At 50.2% G+C, this 22,288-nt stretch overlaps 1 long non-coding RNA gene across 3 annotated transcripts in view; it reads right to left on the reverse strand.

Moving 5' to 3' along the window:
- The window catches only part of LOC115934680 (uncharacterized), a 41,264-nt gene extending 25,816 nt beyond the window's left edge, over nucleotides 1–15,448 (reverse strand). For all 3 annotated transcript variants that reach the window (XR_010133626.1, XR_010133625.1, XR_010133624.1), the window contains exons 1-2: nucleotides 14,525–15,448; nucleotides 13,415–13,504 (exon numbers count right to left, since the gene is read on the reverse strand). This is a non-coding gene — a long non-coding RNA (uncharacterized lncRNA). The remainder of the gene's footprint in view (nucleotides 1–13,414; nucleotides 13,505–14,524) is intronic.
- Between the last annotated feature and the right edge of the window lie 6,840 nt (nucleotides 15,449–22,288).

The following is a 22,288-nucleotide window of genomic DNA, read 5'->3' on the forward strand; positions in this document are numbered from 1 at the left end:
TCCTCCCTCGGGGCAAAAAAAAAAAAAAAAAATCATATATTATAGATGAACTGATGTAGTTTGGATCTGTTTCCCTGCCAAATCTCATGTTGAACTGTAATTCCCAATATTGGAGGTGGGGCTTGGTGGGAGGGGATTGGATCATGGGGGCGGATCCCTCATGAATGGCTTAGCGCCATCTCTTTGGTGCTGTCCACACAATTGTGAGTGAGTTCTTTGGAGAATTAGTTGTTTCGTTTGTTTGTTTTTTGAGATGGATTCTCACTCTGTCACCCAGGCTGGAGTGCAGTGGTGCAATCTCAGCTCACTGCAACCTCCACCTCCTGGATTCAAGCGATTCTCCTGCCTCAGCCTCCTGAGTAGCCAGGACTAGAGGCCTGCGCCACTGCGGCCAGCTAATTTTTTTGTATTTTTAGTAAAGATGGGGTTTCACTGTGTTGGTCAAGGTGGTCTCGAACTCCTGACCTCAAATGATCCACCTGCCTTGGCCTCCCAAAGTGTTGGGATTACAGGCATGAGCCACTGCGCCTGGCCTGGAGAGCTGGTTGTTTAAGTGTGTGGCACCTCCCCTCCACCCCACTGTCTCTCCTGCTCCTGCTTTTGCCATGTGAAGCTCCTGCTTCACCTTCTGCCATGAGTTAAAGCTCCCTGAGATCTTCCCAGAAGCCAAGCAGATGCCAGCGCTGTGCTTGTACAGCCCGCAGAACTGTGAATCAATTAAGCCTCTTTTCTTTATAAATTACCCATTCTAGCCAGGTGTGATGGCTCACGTCTGTAATCCCAGCACTTTGGGAGGCCGAGGCAGGCAGATCACTTGAGGTTAGGAGTTTGAGACCAGCCTGGCCGACATGGTGAAACCCCATCTTTACTAAAAATACAAAAATTAGCCCGGTGTGGTGGCACACACTTGTAATCACAGCTACTTGGGAGGCTGAGGCAGGAGAATCGCTTGAACCCGGGAGGAGGAGTTTGCAGTGAGCCAAGATCGTGCCACTGCACTCTAGCCTAGGTAACAGAGTGAGACTCCATCTCAAATAAAATAAAATAAAGTGAAATAAAGTAAAATAAATAAAATAAAATGTACCCATTCTTTGATATTTCTTTACAGCAAATTTACCCATATACACAACGGCCTAATACATGAACCCTCTCAACCCCCATCCCAGTTCCCTCCTTACAGAAGCTACTGCTGTCTGTTTGGAGTGTATCCTTACAGACCTTTTTCTAAATGTTTACATACACCTATACCAGCTATATAAACACACTATTGATTTTGTGGGATATCTTAGTTTGGGTCGTCCCAAAGGCAGAGACCCTGAGACAAAGATTTGCAGGGGTAAGTTGTTGACCTGGGAGCAGATCCCAGGAAATAGCAACAGTGAAGCTGGGAAGTGAGAAAGGAATGACAGGTTGTGATTTGCAAAGATTGTCAGCCCTGGTATTGATCATATTGCATAGGCTCTTCTTACAAAGTGCTGGTGCTCCTCTCATGAGAGGCGGGGTGTATTAGTTCCTTCTCACACTGTTATGAAGAAATGCCCGAAACTGGGTAATTTATAAAGAAAAGAGGCTTAATTGGCTCATGGTTCTGTGGGCTGTACAGGAAACATAGCTGGGGAGGCCTCAGAAAACTTACAATCATGGTGGAAGGCCAAGGGGAAACATGGCTGGAGAAGGAGCAAGAGAAAGAGGAGGGAGGTACTATACACTTTTAAACAACCAGATCTTGTGAGAACTCACTCACTATCACAAGAGCAGCAAGGGAGGACTCTGACACCATGATCCAATCACCTCCCACCTGGCCCTTCCTCCAACACCAGGGATTACAATTCAACATAAGATTTGGGTGGGGGGGGATACAAATGCAAACCATATCACAGGACCTGTGTTCCCACCTCCTAAACCTGGGTGGGACTTGTGACTGCCTGGCAAATTCTAAAGTTTTTTGTAAAGGTGGGGTCTTGCTGTGTTGTCCAGGCTGGTCTCCTTGGCCTCCCAAAGTGCTGGGATTGCAGGTGTGAGCCAACATGCCTGGTCCAAATTAGATTTTTTTTTAAGATGGAGTCTTGCTCTGTTGCCCGGGCTGGAATATAGTGGCGCCATCTCAGCTCACTGCAGGCTCTACCTCCTGGGTTCAAGCAATTATCCGTGCCTCAGCCTCTCAAGTAGCTGGGATTACAGGTGCCTGCCACCATGCCCAGCTGATTTTTGTGTTTTTAGTAGAGATGGAGTTTCGCCACATTGGCCGGGCTGGTCTCGAACTCCTGATCTCAGGTGATCCGCCCACCCCCGTCTCTTAAAGTGCTGGGATTACAGGCGCGAGCCACTGTACCCGGCCCCAATTTAGATTTTAAAGAAATTACTAAGGCTGCTAAACCTTATGTTGCTCTCAGCCCCAAGGGCGCTGAGAGTTGGGTTTTCCCAATCCCAGGCTTCCTGGGTATAGCTCAGACCACCCTTAAGTTTTCCACCCATGCTCCCTCATCCATTCTTTCTTCCCTTCTACAAATTTTCCCCTTCTCTGTTGGCCAGGAACATTTATGCAATAATGTCACACCAGAGCTGAATGCCGATAGAGTAACAGAATGCTAAGATGGACATTTCAACCAGGCAGACACAACGACTAGCAACGGAAGCCAGACCACAGTGAAGATCTTTTCTTTTCTCTTTTCTTTCCTTTTCTTTTTTTCTTTCTTTCTTTTCTTTCTTTCTTTCTTTCTCTTTCTCTCTCCCTCCCTCCCTACCTTTTTCTCTCTTTCTTTCTTCTCTTTCTTTCCTTTCTTTCTTTTTTTTTTTTTTGAGACGGAGTCTCGCTCTGTTGCCCAGGCTGGAGTGCAGTGGTGCAATCTCGGCTCACTGCAAGCTTGGCTCACTGCAACCTCCGCCTCCCAGGTTCACTCCATTCTCCTGCCTCAGCCTCCCGAGTAGCTGGCACTACAGGCGCCTGCCACCGCGCCCAGCTAATTTTTTGCATTTTTAGTAGAGACGGGGTTTCACCGTGTTAGCCAGGATGGTCTCGATCTCCTGACCTCATGATCTGCTCGCCTCGGCCTCCCAAAGTGCTGGGATTACAGGCGTGAGCCACTGCGCCCAGCCCCTCCTTCCTTCCTTCCTTCCTTCCTTCCTTCCTTCCTTCCTTCCTCTTTCTTTCTCCTTCCCTCCCTCCCTCCTTCCTTCCTTTTCTCTCTCTCTTTTTTTTTTTTTTTGAGACAGTCTTGCTCTATCACTAGGTAATCTTGGCTCACTGCAACCTCTGCCTCCCAGGTTCACGCCATTCTCCTGCCTCAGCCTCCTGAGTAGCTGGGACTACAGGTGCGCAGCACCACACCCGGCTAATTTTTGTGTTGTTAGTAGAGATGAGGTGTCACCATGTTGGCCAGGCTGGTCTCAAACTCCTGACCTTGTGATCTGCCCACCTTGGCCTCCTAAAATGCTGGGATTACAGGCGTGAGCCGCCGTGCCCAGCCTCTTTCTTTTTTTTTTGACAGAGTCTTGCTCTGTTGCCCAGGCTGGAGTGCAATGGCACAATCTTGGCTCACTGCAACTTCCCCCTCCTGGATTCAAGCGATTCTCCTGCTTCAGGCCCTCAAGTAGCTGGGATTACAGGTGCGTGCCACCACGCCCGGCTAATTTCATATTTTTAGTAGAGTTGGGATTTCACCATGTTAGTCAGGCTGGTCACAAACTCCTGACCTCAAGTGATCCACCCGCCTTGGCCTCCCAAAGTGCTGGGATTACAGGTGTGAGCTATGACATCTGATCCCTAATTTTTATTTTTAATTGACAAGTAATTGCATATGTTTATGGAATATGATATGATGTTTCAATACTGTATATATTATAAAGCAGGTCACGCTAATGAACATATCCATCACCTCACATACTTATTTCTTTGTAGCAAGAACAGTTTGTTTTTTTAGAGACAGGGTCTGTAAAATATTCCCCAGGCTGGTTTTGAACACCTGGGCTGAAGTGATCCTCCCATCGCAGCCTCCCAAAGTGCTGGGATTACACATGTGAGCTACCGCACCAGACCCTATAGTGAGACCATTTAAAATCCACTCATTTCACAAGTTTGAAAATACATTATGGGGCGGGGCGCAGTCACTCACGCCTGTAATCCCAGCACTTTGGGAGGCCGAGGCAGGTGGATCATGAGGTCACAAGTTCAAGACCAGCCTGGCCAAGATGGTGAAACCCCGTCTCTACTAAAAATATAAAAATTAGCCAGGCGTGGTGGCGGGCGCCTGTTGTCCCAGCTCCTCAGGAGGCTGAGGCAGAGAATTGCTTGAACCTGGGAGGTGGAGGTTGCCTTGAGCTGAGATTGTGCCACTGCACTCCAGCCTGGGCAACAGAAAGAGACTCTCTCAAAAAAAAAAAAAGAAAAAAAAATATACATTATGATTAGCTATAGCCACCTTGCTGTGCAACAGATCACCAGCACTTACTCTTCCTAATGGAAACTTTGTATCCTTTGGGCCACATGTTTTCTGCGACCCCAGACTCTAGTAAGCACTGTTCTACTCTCTACTTCTGTGAATGTGCCTTTTTTTTTTTTATATTCTGCATGCAAGTGAGATCATGAACTATTTTTCTTTCTGCGCCAGGCTTAGTTCACTTCGCATAATGTCCTCCAGATTCATGCACGTTGTTGCAAATGACAAGATTTCCTTCTTTTATCAGGCTGAACAGTACTCCATTGTGTATATGCACCACATTTTCTTTATCCATTCATTCACTGATGGACACTTAGGTTGCTTCCATATCTTGTTATTGTGAATAGTGCTGCAAAGAACTTGGGAGTGCAGATAGCTCTTCCGAATACTGATTTCCTTTGCACATTACTCGGAAGATAAATTTTTTTGAGATGGAGTCTCACTCTGTCACCCAGGCTGGAGTGCAATGGCGCGAGCTCGGCTCACTGCAAGCTCTGTCTCCCGGGTTCACACCATTCTCCTGCCTCAGCCTCTGGAGTAGCTGGGACTACAGGCGCTCACCACCATGCCCAGCAATTTTTTTTTTTTTTTTTGTATTTTTAGTAGAGACGGGGTTTTACCATGTTAGCCAGGATGGTCTCAATCTCCTGACCTCGTGATCCACCTGCCTTGGCCTCCCAAAGTGCTGGGATTACAAGTGAGAGCCACCGCACCCAGCCTAATTTTTGTATTTTTAGTAGAGACGGGGTTTCACTATGTTGGTCAGGCTGGTCTCGAACTCCTGACCTCGTGATCCACCCACCTTGGCCTCCCAAAGTGCTGGGATTACAGGCGTGAGCCACTGCACCCAGCCTTTTTTTTTTTTTTCTTTTTTAGACAGGGTCTCACTCTGTTGCCCAGGCTGGAGTGCAGTGGCACAATCTCAGCTCACTGCAACCTCTACATCCTGGGTTCAAGTGATTCTCCCACCTCAGCCTCCGAGTAGCTGGGACTACAGGTGGACACCACCACGCCCGGCTAATTTTTGTATTTTTTTTTTTTTTTTAGTAGAGACGAGGTTTCCCTGGTGAGGCTGGTCTTGAACTCCTGACCTCAAGTGATCCACCTGACTTGGCCTGAGACAGGAGAATCGCTGGAACTTGGGAGGCAGAAGTTGCAGTGAGCCGAGATTGCCCCACTACATCATTCCAGCCTGGGTGACAGAGTGAGACCTTGTCTCAAAAAAAAAAAAAAAAAAAAAAAATGAAAGTGAAAGATTTCATTCTGAACACCACTAGGCCCTGAGAGGCAAGGTTGGCTGACAGCAGACCCAGTGTAATGAGAACCATCTGACCCCTGGATTTGTTTCCTTCCTGTGGCCGCTATAACAGTACCACAAACTGAGTCACTTAAAACAACAGAAACCTATTTTCTCACAGTTCTACAGGCCAGAAGTCTGAAATCAAAGCATCTGCAGGGCCACGCTCCCCAGAGAGGATCTAGGGAAGAATCCCTCCTGGCCCCTTCCAGCTTGTGAGGGCTCCAGGCGTTCCTCGGTGGCAACCACAGCCTTCCAACCTCTGCTTCCGTCTTCACGGGTCCTTCTCTACTGTGTCTCCTCTATGTGTCTCTCCTAAGGAGAGTCGTCTGTGGATTTAGGACTACCATGTTTTCCAGGATGATCTCATCTTGAGAATTCTAATATCTGCAATGACCCTTTCAAAATCCCTCCTACAGAGTTGACAAGGATTGCATGCTAGATTCCAGACAGAAATACAGTTACAATGAACCATGAATCAGGCTGCACTAGGGGCCCCTTCCTTGCTGCTAAAAGTCAGGTAGCACTTTTACACCCGATTGTTTCACCAGGCGCAGTGGCTCATGCCTGTAATCCCAGCACTTTGGGAGGCCAAGGCGGGTGGATCACCTGAGGTTGGGAGTTCGAGACCAGCCTGACCAACATGGAGAAACCCCATCTCTACCAAAGATACAAAAATTAGCCAGGCATGGTGGTGCATGCCTGTAAACCCAGCTACTGGGGAGGCTGAGGCAGGAGAATTGCTTGATCCCAGGAGGCAGAGGTTGCAGTGAGCCGAGATCGCGCCATTGCACTCCAGCCTGGGCATCAAGAGCGAAACTCTGTCGCAAAACAAAACAAAACACAAATACATCCCATTGTTTCTACAGACAGGATCTCTGACATTAGGAGCATATGGCTTTTTTTTTTTTTTTTTTTTTTTTTTTTTTTGAGATGGAGTCTTGCTCTGTCACCCAGGCTGGAGTGCATTGATGTGATCTCAGCTCACTGTAACCGCTGCCTTCTGGGTTCCAGCGATTCTCCTGCCTCAGCCTCCAGAGTAGCCGGGATTACAGGCGTGCACCACCACGCCTGGCTAATTTTTGCATTTTTAGTAAAGAAGGGGTTTTACCATGTTGGCCAGGCTGATCTTGAACTCCTGACCTCAAGTGATCCACCCGCCTTGGCCTCCAAGTGCTGGTATTACAGGCGTGAGCCACTGCGCCCAGTCAGGATCATATGGCTTTTGCTTAAGGATCGCTTCAGATGTTTTTGCAGATCTTGAATTCCAGCAACCAGTCAGAAGAAGACCCCCCATATAGGAATGGGATCAGCATGAGAATACAGCTTCTTCACCCACCCCTTGTCCCTCAACGCCCGCCCAATCCTCTGTCCCAAGACTTCACCTTGCACTCTTTGACCAATCAAAGGATCTCCACACTTGGGTCCACTCCATACCCCTTAAAAACCCCAGCCCCAAATTCCTCGGGGAGATGAATTTTTTTATTTTATTTCATTTTTATTTATTAATTTTTGTTTGTTTGTTTTCTGAGAGAGTCTCACTCTGTCACCCAGGCTGGAGTGCAGAGGTGCGATCTTGGCTCACTACAACCTTCATCTCCCAGGTTCAACTGATTCTCCCACCTCAGCCTCCCAAGTAGCCGGGACTACAGGCCTGCACCACCACGCCCGGCTAATTTTTGTATTTTTAGTAGAGACAGGGTTTTGCCATGTTGGCCAGGCTGGTCTCAAACTCCTGGCCTCAAGTGATCTGCCCACCTCAGCCTCCTAAAGTGCTGGGATTACAGGTGTGAGCCACCACACCCACCCAGGAGATGGATTTTAGATTTGCTCCCATCTCCTCGATCTGTGGCCCTATGATTAAACCTCCTTCTCTGCTGCAAACTGGTATCTCAGCATGTTGACTTGCCCAGTGCCTCAAACAATGGGCCTATGACCGTTACAGTTTATCCACCTAAGATCACATTCAGGCCAGGCGCAGTGGCTCACGCCTGTAATCCCAGCACTTTGGGAGTCCGAGGTGGGAGGCTCTCTCGAGGCCAGGACTTTGAGACCAGCCCGGGAAACATAGCAAGAATCTCTCTCTGCAAAAAATACAAAAATTAGCCAGGCATGGTGTTGCATGCCTGTGGTCCCAGCTACTTGGAAGGCTGAGGTGGGAAGATCACTTGAGCCTGGGAGGTCGAGGCTGCAGTGAGCCGAAATCATGCCATTGCTCTCTAGCCACCCTGAGTGACAGAGCAAGACCATGTCTTTAAAAAAAAAAATAAGTTGGCCAGGCATGGTGGCTCATGCCTGTAATCCCAGCACTTTGGGAGGCCGAGGCAGGCGGATCATCTGAGATCAGGAGTTTGAGACCAGCCTGGCCAACATGGGGAAAGCCCGTCTCTCCTAAAAACACAAAAATTAGGTGGACATGGTGGCAGGCGCCTGTAATCCCAGCTACTCAGGAGGCTGAGGCAGGAGAATCACTTGAACCTGGGAGGCGGAGGTTGTAGCGAGCCTTGATCATGCCATTGCACTCCAGTTGGGAGACAAGAGCAAGACTTCATCTCAAAAAAAAAAAAAAAGTAATATAATAACATCACGTTCACAGGTTGCAGGGGCCAGAATGTGGACACATCCTTTTGGGGGGCCACCATTTGACACACTATATTCCCTCCTGGAGCTGCAGACCTGGCCGTGAAAGGAAAGGAGAGGAAAGCAAGAAGGAAGGGGCCCCTGCACTACCCAGAGCCCCAGAACATGATGCTGGTGGGGATGGAGGAGAGGCAGAAGGAAATAGGATTGAAGTCTAAATCAAGGCCCCAGCTTGGGTCTGGACATTCCTTGTTTTGAATTGAAGCCAAGCTGCCCTGTGACTAAGGCAACTCCAGGAACATCTGTTATCTGAGATGAACAGAGAACAAAGTCATAAAGCTAAGATTTTATCAAGGGGATTGTGGGGCGGGGGGACAAGTTTCCCTGTGAAAAGCACGTTATAGAGATCATGAGAGATCAGCCCTTGACTGAATTCACACAATGCTGGTTCATTTCATCACAGGGACCACCTGACCCCCAGGATTGTTCTAGAAGGTCTTTTTCTCTACCATCTCCACACCAATCCCTCTCCACCTGCCGCTCCCACCTTCCACTGGGTCTCCATCCTCCTCTGGGCTGGGGCCCCGCCTGCCTGCCATCCATTCATTCAACAAACACTTATTATTATTTTTTGAAACACAGTCTCGCTCTGTCGCCCATGCTGGAGTGCAGTGGCGTGATCACTGCTCACTGCAGCCTCTGCCTCCCAGGTTTAAGCAATTCTCATTTCTCAGCCTCTCGAGTAGTTGGGATTACAGGCATGCATCACCACACCTGGATAATTTTTGTATTTTTAGTAAAGACGGGGTTTTGCCATGTTGGCCAGGCTGGTCTTGAACTCCTGGGCTCAAATCTGTCCGCTTGGCCTCTCAAAGTGCTGGTAGTTACAGGCGTGAGCCACTGCGCCCAGCCCTAACACTTATTGAGCACCTGCTGTATGCCAAGGGCCAGGGAAGGGGGTGGCATACAGAGCCAGAAAGGAACAGTGTGGAGGAACTTCCCTTTTGGAGCTGACTTTCCAGTGGGAGACCTGGGCAATGACAAGATGAACAAAGAGTGAATATTCTGTGGTGTAGCCAAAAGTAGCCAGTGCAATGGAGAAAATACAGCAGCCTCAGGCCTGTAATCCCAGCACTTTGGTAGGCCAAGGCGGGCGGATCACTTGAGGCTAGGAGTTCAAAACCAGCCTGGTCAGCATGGCAAAACCCCATCTCTACTAAAAATACAAAAATTAGCCAGGTGTCATGGAGCATGCCTGTAATCCCAGCTACTGAGTAGACTGAGGCAGGAGAATCACTTGAACTCGGAGGTGGAGGTTGCAGTGAGCTGACAGCACACCACTGCACTCCAGCCTGAGCAACACAGCGAGACCCTGTCTCAAAAAAAAAAAAAAAAAGCAGCAATAAGAGTCTGTGGATGTTGTAAATTGGGTGTGTGTGCATCAGAGAAGGCTTCCCTGGGGAGGGGCACAAGTGAAGGGAGACCTGGAGGAGGTGAGGGAGGAGCCACGTGGATATCTGGGGGAGGATGACTCAGGCAGAGGGAACAGCCTGTGCAAAGGCCCTGAGGCAGGATGTCTTTGGTGAGTTTGGAGAACAGTAAGGAGGCCCATCTGCTTGGAGAAAGCTGGGTTTTCTGGCCTCCGTGAGGACTGGAGTTTTGCTCTGAGTGAGGCAGTTGGTAAGGAGAATAATGCCCTCCTTCCCAAGATATCTACTTCCTCATCCTAAACTTTCAAGATCTCGTGGCCTGGGGAGGATAGGAGAAAGGGGCTGGTAACTGCTCCAGCGGGTTGATAAACATGGGTACTTCAGGGAGGCTTCCTGGAGGAGTGTCAAGCATATGACTGGCTTGAATTGCGGGAGAGGCAGGCTGAGCAGGGAGCAGGTGCCCAGGGAGAGGCAGAGGACAGGTGAGACACTTAAAAGTGTCTAAAGGAGAAAGAGTCCTTTGGACACAGCCAGGCCCTGAGAAGCAAGGGTAGTGAATTGCTACCTCATGCAACAAAAGGGACTTTGCTGATTAGGTAATTAAGGACCTTCAGACAGGGAAATGACCTTGGATCATCTAATCACACAAGTCCTTAAAGTGCAAGGCGGCGGCAGAGGGGAGTTGAAGGCTGTCATATGAGGACTTGACTCGTCATTGCTGGCTTTGAAAATGGAGGGAGGGCCCACGAGCCAAGGAATGCAGGCAACTTCTAGAAACGGGGAACAGACAACCAGCAAGAAAACAGGGGCCTCAGTTCTACAACCCCGAGGAACTGAATCTTGCACCCCTAAATGAGCAAGAAATAGATCATCCCCTAAAACCTCCAAGAAAGGACTGCAGCCTGCTGACATCTTGGTCTTAGGCAGGTGAGACCCGAACCACATCTCTGACCTCTAGAGCTGTAGGATAATTTGCGTCGTTAAAAAAACGCTAGTTTGTGACGGCAACCATGGGAAATTAACACAAGTTGGGAGCCTTCCGGGTTCTGAGCGGGAGGAGGGGGCGTGGCCTGATCAGGTGTTCGCTCGAGCCCTCTGGAGGCTGCGGAGGGAACAGGCTTCAGGGCCAGGCTGGAGACCTGAGCAAGGGTAGAGGGAACTGCACAGTCCAGGTGAGGGATGCTGGGCTGGACCAGGTGAGGGCCGGGGAGGTGGGGAAGAAATGAAGTCCGAGGTTTGAACGTGGATGGAAAGAGAAAAAAAGAGAGGACTCCAGCGGGGCGCGGTGGCTCACGCCTGTAATCCCAGCACTTTGGGAGGCCAAGGTGGGAGAATCACTTGAGGTCAGGAGTTCGAGACCAGCCTGGCCAACACAGTGAAACCCCGTCTGTACCAAAAATACAAAAAATAGCCAGGCGTGGTGCTGCACGCCTGTAGTCCCAGCTACTCGGGAGGCTGAGACAGCAGACTTGCTCGAACCCGGGAGGCGGAGGTTGCAGTGAGCCAAGACTATGCCATTGCACTCTAGCCTGGGCGACAGAGTAAGACTCCATCTAAAAAAAAAAGAGAGAGGACTCCAGTCAAGGATGACCAGAAGCCTCTGAGCTGGGAACTTGGAGTCTCCCCTTCCCTCCACCCCAACTCCACTAGTCCCTACCTCCCCTTGGCCTCACCTGCCAGCAGTTGTCCCAGGTGGAGGCCACATGCTTCCCTCCCCTCTGAGGCCTTGCCCCTGCCTGTGACCTCTCACTTGTCACATCTGCTGTCTCTGTTCTCAAGACAGGAAGTCAGATGGGAGTTGAAGACGGCTGGGACTTATGAGTCCCCAGGCCCCCAGAGGGATTCCGGGTTTGAGAGTCGGCCTCCTCCCTCCCATCCAAGCCCAGCCCTGCCAAATCAGCTCCCAGCGCACTCCCTAGTCTGCACCTCTTTCTCTGTCTCTTTCTCTCTCTGGAATTTTCATTCTCTTTTTGGTAACCCAATTATCCCATCTCCGCCTCTCACTGGGGGCCACCCACAGAGGCGTGGGAGAGGAGGGGCCCAGGTCGCAGCGCGAGATATTAAACCATCAATCACCCGCCAACGCCGACTCCCCCGCACCAGGACCCTCCGTTGGCTCCACCTGGAAGCAGACCAGCTCCAGTGCAGGCCTGGAGGCCTGGGGACCCCATCAAAATGGGAGGCCTTGGAAGAATCTCACAGGCCCTGCATCCACCCGGGCAGGTGCCTGGGTGCAGATCGGCCTGGCTCAATGCACAGAAAGGTGTCCTGGGTTCAAATCTACAAGCTACTTCTTATCCACACATGGGAGCCACTGCATTGTTCTGTGTCTTGGTTTCTCCACCTGTAAAATGGTGATAACAGCCACGGTGGCTCACGCCTGTAATCCCAGCACTTTGGGAGGCTGAGGCGGGCAGATCACCTGAGGTCAGGACTTCGAGACCAGCCTGGCCAACATGGCAAAACCGCATCTCTACTAAAAATATAAAAATTAGCCAGGTGTGGTGGCGTGCCCCTGTAATGCCAGCTACTTGGAAGGCTGAAGCAGGAGAATCACTTGAACCCAGGAGTCAGAGGTTGCAGTTAACCAAGATTGTACTACCACACTCCAGCCTGGGGGACAGAGCGAGACTCTGTATTAAAAAAAAAAAAATGGTGGTAACATTTTCTACATCATTGGGGTTCACTGTCAGGATTAAACCAGTTAAGGCAGATGGCAATATCTGGCTGATAGTAACTCCTGTCTAGGATTTGCTGCTAGAATGATTTTCCTTCAAGATTGGGGGGGTCATTCACTTGTGAAGGAAATCCAAGATTCTTGGCTTTTGGGGGGACTTAATGGGGTTCATACTTGTGTCACCTCACAGCTGCTGCCTTGTATAGGTTGGAATTGGATTTTTTTTTTTTTTTTTTTTTTTGAGATGGAGTCTCGCTCTGTCACCCAGGCTAGAGTGCAGTGCACGATCTCGGCTCACTGCAACCTCCGCCTCCCAGGTTCAAGGAATTCTCCTGCCTCAGCCTCCCAAGTAGCTGGGACTACAGGCACATGCCACCACGCCCAGCTAATTTTTTTTTATTTTTAGTAGAGACGGGGTTTCACCATCTTGGCCAGGCTGGTCTCGAAATCCTGACCTTGTGATCCAGCTGCCTCGGCCTCCCAAAGTGCTAGGATTACAGGCATGAGCCACCGCGCCTGGCCGGAATTGGATTTTTTTGTTTTTTGTTTTTGAGACAAAGTCTTGCTCTGTCACCCAGGCTGAAGTGCCTTGTGGTATGATCATGGCTCATTGCAGCCTCAACCTTCTGGACTTAAGCGATCCTCCCACCTCAGCCTCTTGAGTAGTTAGGATTACAGGCATGAGCTGCCACACCCAGGTCTAGGGGAAAAAAAATTAAAGGCTCTTTCAGAACCTTAATTAGGGCCAAGCAACCCATATTTCAAGGTGCTCAATTCACAAAACAAGGTCTCAGTGCTTTGCACAGGCTGTTCCCCCTGCCTAAAATGCTGTTCCCTCAGCCAGCCACATGACTCCTCCTTGCCTGCTTCTGGGTTTGCTGCAATGTCACCTCCTCAGTGAGGTCACTTTGTAAAAATTGCACCCAGGGCCCCTGCCCGCCCCCACCCTTCCCAGCTGTATTTCCCTCCATAGCATGCACCCCATTTTGCATACCGTATGCAGTGCTTGTGGGGTTTGTCTGTTCATCCCACTGGAGTGTTAACCCCAGGGCAAGGTTCATTCATTCACTGCCCAGCACGGCACCTGGCATGAAATAAACACCCAGTAAATACTTGTTGAGTGAAAGCATGAACAAATTCCATTCAGCTGCTCCCAGAGGACCCCACAGGCTGCAGCCAGCTCAAAGCTGCTCTAGCTGGGCCTGTCAGCAATCTTGGGTTTCCTGGAGGGGGGTGGAGGGGGTATCACTGGATGTGTTCAGAGATGCAGCTGGTTCACTATCAACTTTGTGTGGACTTTTCTCTTTTTTTTTGAGGCTGGATCTCACTCTGTCACACAGGCTGGTATGCAGTGGCGTGATCACAGCTCACTGCAGCCTCCACTCCAGCGATCCTCCCACCTCAGCCCCCTGAGTAGCTGGGACCACAGTTGTGCGCCACCATGTCTGGGTAATTTTTGTATTTTTCATAGAGACAGTCATTCACCATGTTGCCCAAGCTGGTCCTGAACTCCTGAGCTCAAGCAATCTGCCTGCCTAGGCCTCTCAAAGCAGTGGGATTACAGGCGTGAGCCACAACGCCCGGCCAGGATGTTTATTTTCTCATTATTTATTTATTGTAGAGATGGTGGTCTCCCTATGCTGCTTAGGCTGGTCTTCAGGTCCTGGGCGATCCTTCCGTCTTGGCCTCCCAAAGTGCTGGGATTACAGGCATGAGTCATGGCGCCCGGCCTTGTGTAGATCTTTAAAAGGTACCCCTTCCTTGCTGGGTGCCGTGGCTCATGCCTGTAATCCCAACACTTTGGGAGGCTGAGGTGGGCAGCTCACCTGAGGTCAGGAGTTCGAGACCAGCCTGGCCAACATGGTGAAACCTCGTCTCTATTAAAAATACAAAAATTAGCTGGGTGTGGTGGCAGGCGCCTGTAATCTCAGCTACTCGGGAGGCTGAGGCAGAAGAATTGCTGGAACCTGGGAGGCAGAGGTTTCAGTGAGCTGAGATCATGCCATTGCACTCCAGCCCAGGCAATAACAGTGAGACTCCATCTCAAAAAATAAAATAAATAAAATAAAATAAAATAAAATAAAATAAAATAAATAAAAGGTACCTCTTCCTCTGGGCAGATGCAATGTGTGGTGAGGGGAACAGATGATGTTAGCTTCTGCTCTAGCCTCTCTGTCTGGTATGCTTGTGCAGTGCGCAACTTGCACAACTGTTCTTGGCAGTACTGCTACTGTCCCCCATCTCTTGAGTAGCTCAGAAGGTGGGGGGCGCTGTGAAGACCAAGTAACCAGAGGCTGGACCTCTACACCCAGGTGTTTAGAGGACCAAACCCCAACCTCTGTGCCCAGCTCACTGCTGGTGAAAAATCTGCCAAGGAACTGGACTGTTCTGGTGACACCCCAAAGACTCCCCTCCTGGTATCCCCAGCAGTGTCTCCCTTGCTCCTCCGGACTAGTGGTGCCCTCGCCTTCCCCAGCCCCCTCTGCACGTTTCCACCCAGCCAGGAGTCCCACACTTGCCTGCTTCTCCCAACCTTCTCTCTCTCTCTCTCTCCAGCACAGTGGCTATTTTTATTTTTCCTTCTTATTAAATTTCCAACTTCTGCAAACACCATGGCCTCTGCCTCGCCGCGCCCCCCCCTTCCCTTAGGGCGGATTTGATTCACTTGCGTTTTATTAACAGATTAAAAAAAACAAACCCGCTGCTGCCACCACAATGTGACTTTCTCCGCTTTCCTGGAGGTTTAGGGAACCGAGGAGAACTGGGCTACAGGATCCCCTCCGGGTTTCAAATTGCCCTCCTCCCCACTCCCAGGGACCTTTCCATCACAGCCTGAGCGGCGAGGTGGGGAAGGGGCTGGGGAGTGAGGTTGGATCTCGTTCTGGGTTTAGGGGGGAATGGGATGGGTGTCAGGCCTGATGCGGTTCCCCCAGCCAGGGCCTCGTCCCAAGGCGGAATGGGATGGGTGTCAGGCCTGATGCGGTTCCCCCAGCCAGGGACTCGTCCCAAGGCGGAACTGGAAATTAAGAAAAAAAAAAAAAAAAAGCAATCCGTTGGGAAGCCCCGCCCCCGCCTCGGCCCCCCCCCCCCCCCCCCCCCCCCAGACCCTGGGTGCTAAACGCTTCGGGTGGGAGGGGCAGCCTCGGGGGTGGGGGCTTAGAGTTGGCGCCTCCCACACAGAGCTGGGGTCGCCCCTACCCTCTCTCTCTTAGGATGGCTGGCAGGGGGCCTTGGGAAGGTTTGCCACCTACCCAAGCCCGGCTCGCTCAGTTTTCTTTCCTCCTTAGGACATTCTGATTACGGTGCTGACTCCCAGACCTGAGAGCAAATTGCTTCTTCATGCCCCGGGGTGTTTTCCTCCCCTCAAGTCTTTTTTTTGTCAGTCGCCATGGCAACCAAGAACCCAGCTGCACTATACTTCCCTGGGATACAGGATGGGGGTAGGGGGTGATGGGGAAACTAACTGGGTCGTTTAGGCCAGGACCTTCCTACCCTCCTCTTTGCCCCCTCTCTTAGTCCTCCATCCCTTCCCCACACCACCTGGTCCAGCCTTGATTGACAAGAGGGCAGGTTGCGCCTGTCAGGGTTACCCATCTTGGTGGTTGGGCCACAGCTTCCTTCTGGGTCACTCTGTTCTGGGAAGGTCCTTCATTTGGCCCGAGAGCTAAGGCTCCAGCTGTCAGTGAAATCCCTTTCCCCTTCCTTTCCTCCACTCTTTAGTCCCTCAATCAGGGTGGGCTGGTACGGTTGGGCAGGTTGGACACTGCACAAGGGGACACTGAGTGTGTTCAAACTAAGCTCCCGATTTCCATTGCTCCCTTACTCCATAGCACACTACAGACTAAACTCTCCTCTGCCTTACTGACACCAACTCTCTGTTTGCTATCAGGAGAGCCAATGATTTCAACAAAATACTTCAGTCCTGGTCACACCCCAATGCAGAGCTGAAGAAAGGAAGTCCAGTCGGGAATTTGGGGTCTTGAACAACCCAAGCCACAGCTCCTGTGGGAGCTTAGAGAGAGAGCAAACCTGGGCAGAAAGAACTTCTACAAAGGGCCGGGCGCGGTGGCTCATGCCTGTAATCCAGCACTTTGGGAGGCCGAGACGGGCGGATCACGAGGACAGGAGATCGAGACCATCCTGGTAACGCAGTGAAACCCCGTCTCTACTAAAAATACAAAAAATTAGCCGGGCGTGGCGGTGGGCGCCTGTAGTCCCAGGTGTTCGGGAGACTGAGGCAGGAGAATGGCGTGAACCCGGCAGGAGGAGCTTGCAGTGAGCCGAGATCGCGCCATTGCACTCCAGCCTGGGTGACAAAGCAAGACTCCGTCTCAAAAAAAAAAAGAACTTCTACAGGGGCCAAAGCTAGGGTCGAGGACCATAGAATGCCTTGGGGTACCAAGGGAGGGGCAGGGAATGATTATCAAAAGCCCCAAAGGAATCACGGGGCTGGTCAAGTTGGCTTCACGGACCCAATTCTACCGCCCACCATCTATACTCTTTGCCTAGGTAGCTCCTCCCACTGGGAGGTGGAGCCTATTTCCACACCCCTTGAATCTGGGTTGGTCTCGTGATCTCCTTTGGCCAATCAGTGGATTGCAGCAGAAGTGAAGTCACTTCCCAATCTAGGCCTGAAGAGGTGGTGCATCTTTCTGGTCGATGTCTGGAAACCCTGCCCCTGTCAGGTGACCAAGCCCGAGCTAGCCTGCTGGAGGATGAGGGAAGAATCCTGTTGTCCTAGACCAGCCTATAGCCAGCCGGGCCCCAAATATATGAAAAGACCCAGCCTGAATAAATACAGTGTGACTCTTGGACCCATAGACGTTGGTGGGTGAGCCCAGCCAGGAGCAGAAAAACTGCCCTGTAGCCTGCGAAGCCAAAATTAATGCTGATTGTCCTAAGCTGCTGGATTTGGGCGTTGTTAGGCAGCTTTTTTTTTTTTTTTTTGTCTCAGTCTCACTTTGTGGCCCAGGCTGGAATGTAGTGGTGCAATCTTGGCTCACCGCAACCTCTGCCTCCTTCCTGGGTTCAAGCGATTCTCCTGCCTCGGCCTCCTGAGTAGGTGGGATTACAGACACCCGCCACCACGACTGACTAATTTTTGTATTTTTAGTAGAGACGAGGTTTTCCCATGTTGGCCAGGTTGGTCTCAAACTTGTGGCCTCAAGTGATCCACCTGCCTGGCCTCTCAAAGTGCTGGGATTACAGGCATGAGCCACTGTGCCTGGCCTTTGTTAGACAGCTTAACTGGCAACAGGTAACTGACAAGGAGCCTAGCAGGCACAGGTGTGCATTGGTCAGCACGTCCCCTTGCCCACGAAGGAGCTAGACTCAAATCCCGGGGTCCCTGAAATTGACTGTCAACTCTTTAACTTCCTGAGGAATCCTTCCCCATTTTTCCTTTATTTGTTTCTTTTTTGTTTGTGTTTTGGCATGGCCTTCCAATGAAATTCCCCATTTTTCCTTTTTCTTTCTTTCTTTCTTTTTTTTATTTTTTATTTTTTGAGACGGAGTCTCGCTTTGTTGCCCAGGCTGGATTGCAGTGGCGCGATCTCGGCTCACTGCAGCCTCTGCCTCCCAGGCTCAAGCGTTTCTCCTGCCTCAGCCTCCCGAGTAGCTGGGATTACATGTACCAACCACCATGCCCCACTAATTTTTGTATTTTTAATAGAGACGATGTTCCACCGTGTTGGCCAGGCTGGTCTCTAACTCCTGACCTCGGGTGATCCGCCCGCCTTGGCCTCCCAAAGTGCTGGGATTACAAGCGTGAGCCACCGTGCCAGCGCCCCATGTTTTCTTTCCTTGGTATATCTCTGATTGCACCTCCTCTCCTCTCTCTCTCACTTCCGTCCAGCCACATCAGCCTCCTAGCTGATCTCTACTTCTCCATGCTAGTTCCCACCCCAGAGTCTTGGCACCCGCTGTTCCTCCTGTCTGGAACCTTCTTCCCCCAGATCTCTATGTGTATCCTCCGCTTTTTCTCCTTCAGGTCTCTGTTCATGTGCCTGATGCTCTGAGGTGCCCTCCTTAACTCAGAGAGATACGTCTCCTTCCAGGCCCTCACCAACCTACTACTGCTCCCAATGGGAGCCACATCATGTCCAGCCTAGGACGCTAAAGTTGACCCAGGGCTCAGATGGGAGCAGAACAGGCCTCCCCTAAAACATTCCTTTTTTTTTCTTTTCTTTTTTTTTTTTTTTTGAGACAGAGTCTTGTTCTGTCACCCAGGCTGGAGTGCAGTGGCGCGATCTTGACTCGCTGCAACCCCTGCCTCCCAGGTTCCAGCAATTCTCCTGCCTCAGCCTCTCGAGTAGTTGGAATTACAGGCACCTGCCACCACAGCGGGCTAATTTTTGTATTTTTAGTAGAGATGGGGTTTCACCATGTTGGCCAGGCTAGTCTCGAACTCTTGACCTCGGGTGATCCGCCTGCCTGAGCCTCCCAAAGTGTTGGAATTACAGGTGTGAGCCACTGTGCCCGGCCACACAAAACCATTCCTCATCCACCTTTCCCCTAATGATTTTACTACCCATGGCTAATCATGTCCTAGATCCATGATTTCTTTCTTTCTTTTCTTTTTCTTTTTTTTAAGAGACGGGGTTGGGGGGGGGTGCTCTCATTATGTTTCCCAGACTGATCTCGAACTCCTGGCCTCAAGCTATCCTCCCACCTTGCCCTCCCAAAGTTCTGGGATTACAGGCGTGAGCCGCAGTGCCCGGCCTAGAGCCATGATTTCATTACAAGTTGCAAAATACTGCATTCCCAGTTTATCATGGCATTTTCCCATTTATACATCTGTCGTCTCCAACAATCTGGAAAGCCCTCAACAGCAGAGTCAGAGCCACAGGGTACCAAGGAAACATTTGCTGAAAGAATTTGAATTCAGGAGATGGAGCCTATTGGGGGAAAAATCCCAAACCAACAAGTATTTGTTGTTTAGGGCAAAGAAACATGGCACCATTTCTCCTGCTTCTAGGATCAAAGGCTGTTCCACTTCAATCTCCGCTGGATGCCAAGCCTGGCCAAAAGTCCCAGGACATGGCCTGGCCCCCTACCCATCAATGCTGTCCCTCTTCTGACACCCCATGGAGTCACCCTATGGACTCAGGACCAGTGAGGTTTTGGGGAGAAGACAGATCGTCTGTGTACAGGTATCAACATTGCTTTCCTTCTCAAAAAATTTTTTCATTTTAAACCTCCCCACAATTCAAACATTTCTCTTATTATCTTCTGCCGAGGGAAAAAAATTAATAACATGGCACAATATAAAATACTAAATTAAAGGCATTTTGGAACCAGCAATTATTTCATAAGCTTCTCTTTTATTGCCATGCTAATGTGCCTAATTGCTATCTTAATGAGGACATTAATTTCTCGCTAATGTGATGTTACTATAGAAATTGCAGTCAATCTCTTGAAAGGAGGAAAGTGCTAGAAAGCCGCAGTCAATCTCTTGAAAGGAGGAAAGTGCTAGAAAGCCGTCCCACGAGGCAGAGGCTTTGGTCACCCTGGGGCTGAGGGGCAAAGGGGAGGGGAGGAGACGGTGCTGGAACCCGGGCCAAGACTGGGGGAAGGATGGGGCTGCTGGGAGCCAGAGAGGGGGAAGGCAGGTGACTTGTGCTGAGACTAAAACCTCCCAGGGAGGCCCTGATCTGAAAGCCAGCTGTTGCCGTGCCCGGGGATCTAGGAGATGAAACTCTGAATAGGGGAAAGTGTTACAGCAATAATAAAACCTGACATCAGTGGCAGGCACGGTTGAGGCATTTTCTATGCTAATCCTTGCAATAGGTCTATAAAATAGATAGTGTCATTTCCCCCATTTTATAGACGGGGGAACAGAGAGGTTGAGTAACTTACCCAAGGTCACACAGCTATTACATGGTAGAGATGGGATTTGAACCCAGACCGTCTGGTTAACTCCTGAGCTATGCTGCCTTTCAGCCAGCACCGTGACACCATCGATAATAATAATTTCAGACATTTATTGAAGGCTTATTATGCGCCAGCTGTGAGTCAAGCCTTTTGCACACAGCATCTCTGGGTGGGCTCCATCTTGGAGAAAGAGGTGCAGCTACAGCCACATCTGAGCACTCCTTAATATACAGGGAGGACGAGGCAAGGCTCAAAGCTCGGGGGCTGGTGTTGCACCTCCCTCCCCACACAGGAACAGGAAACCCATTGTAGGTAGAGAGACATCAGGGCCCAGAGAGGAGGTTATTTACTCTGAGTTGCACCTTATCACAGGTTACTGTGGTGGTCAGGGTAGGTTTTGAAGGCAAATGGTCTGGGTTAGAATTCTAGCTTTTCCCATTTGGCGAGTGGCCGACCCTCTCTGCACCTCAATTTCCTCATTTAAAGATCAGGGCTGTGGGAGGCCGAGGTGGGCAGATCATTTGAGGTCAGGAATTCAAAATCAACCTGGCCAATGTGGTGAAACCCTGTCTCTACTAAAAATACAAAAAAAAAATGAGCCAATCATGGTGGCCTGTGCCCGTTATCCCAGCTACTCAGGAGGCAGAGGCAAGAGAATCACTTGAACCCAGGAGGCGAAGGTTGCAGTGAGCTGGGATCATGCCACTGCACTCCAGCCTGGGCAACAGAGTGAGACTCCATCTAAATAAATAAGATTGGGGCTAACAATGGAACTTACCTCCGAGAGCTGTTATAATTAAGCAACTGGTTGGGCGTGGTGGCTTGCACCTATAATCCCAGCACTTTGGGAGGCTGAGACAGGAGGATTGCTTGAGCCCAAGAGTTCGAGACTGGCCTGGGCAATATAGCAAGACTCCATCTCTACAGAAAAAAATATTAAAAATTAGCTGGGTATGGTAGCATGCGCCTGCAGTCCCAGCTACTTGGGAGGCTGAGATGGGACGATCACTTAAGCCCAGAAGTTTGAGACCAGCCTGGGCAACATAGCAAGACCCCATCTCTACATAAACATATAACAAATTAGCTGAGCATGGTGGTGCCCCCACGTCTGCAGACGTGGTTGATCTACGAGCAACCTGTAGATCCCAGTGGCTTAATGCACTAAAGGCTACTTTCTCACTGACATCACACTGCTGCACCTGGGAACCAGACTCCAGCTATATTGTGGCTTCACCTTCTTCCAGTGACTCAGAGGCCCCACAAGACCCTCTTTATCCAGCCAGAAGATGCAAAGGAAGAATTAGAAGGTGCAGGTGGGAGGTGTTAAAAGCCTGAATGTAGCACACCTCACTTCCATTCACATCCCACAGAAGCAGATAATGATAAAGGTTAGGAAATAGGTTTGGAGTCTGGGAAACATGGGGAGACCCCATATTTACAAAGAAAAAAACTTTTTTAATTAGCTGGTTAATGGTGGCGCAAGCCTGTTGTCCCAGCTACTCAGGAGGCCAAGGTGGGAGTGAGGTAGGAGGCTGGAAGGGACTCTAGAGGTGAAGTTCAGACACTGGACCAAATTCATGGCCAGGTGTGGTGGCTCATACTTCTAATCCCAGCACTTTTGGAGGCTGAGGTGGGTGGATCACCTGAGGTCAGGAGTTTGAGACCAGCCTGGCCAACATGGTGAAACCCCGTCTCTACTAATAATACAAAGATTAGCCGGGTGTGGTGGCAGGTGCCTCTAATCCCAGCTACTCGAGAGGCTGAGGCAGGAGAATCGCTTGAACCCGGGAAGCGGAGGTTGCAGTGAGCCGAGACATACATAGTCAAAAGAATTGCAAACAAATAGTCATGCAGAAACGCATACACGTATGTATACAGCAGCATTATTCTCAATGACCAAAAGGTGGAAACAACCTACACGTGCATTAACTGATGAATGGATAGCTCAAATGTGATTGATCTATATAACGGATATATTATTCAGCCTTGAATGAAT

This window comes from Gorilla gorilla, chromosome 4, assembly GCF_029281585.2.
Source record: "Gorilla gorilla gorilla isolate KB3781 chromosome 4, NHGRI_mGorGor1-v2.1_pri, whole genome shotgun sequence".
Classification (NCBI taxonomy): Eukaryota; Metazoa; Chordata; class Mammalia; order Primates; family Hominidae; genus Gorilla; species Gorilla gorilla.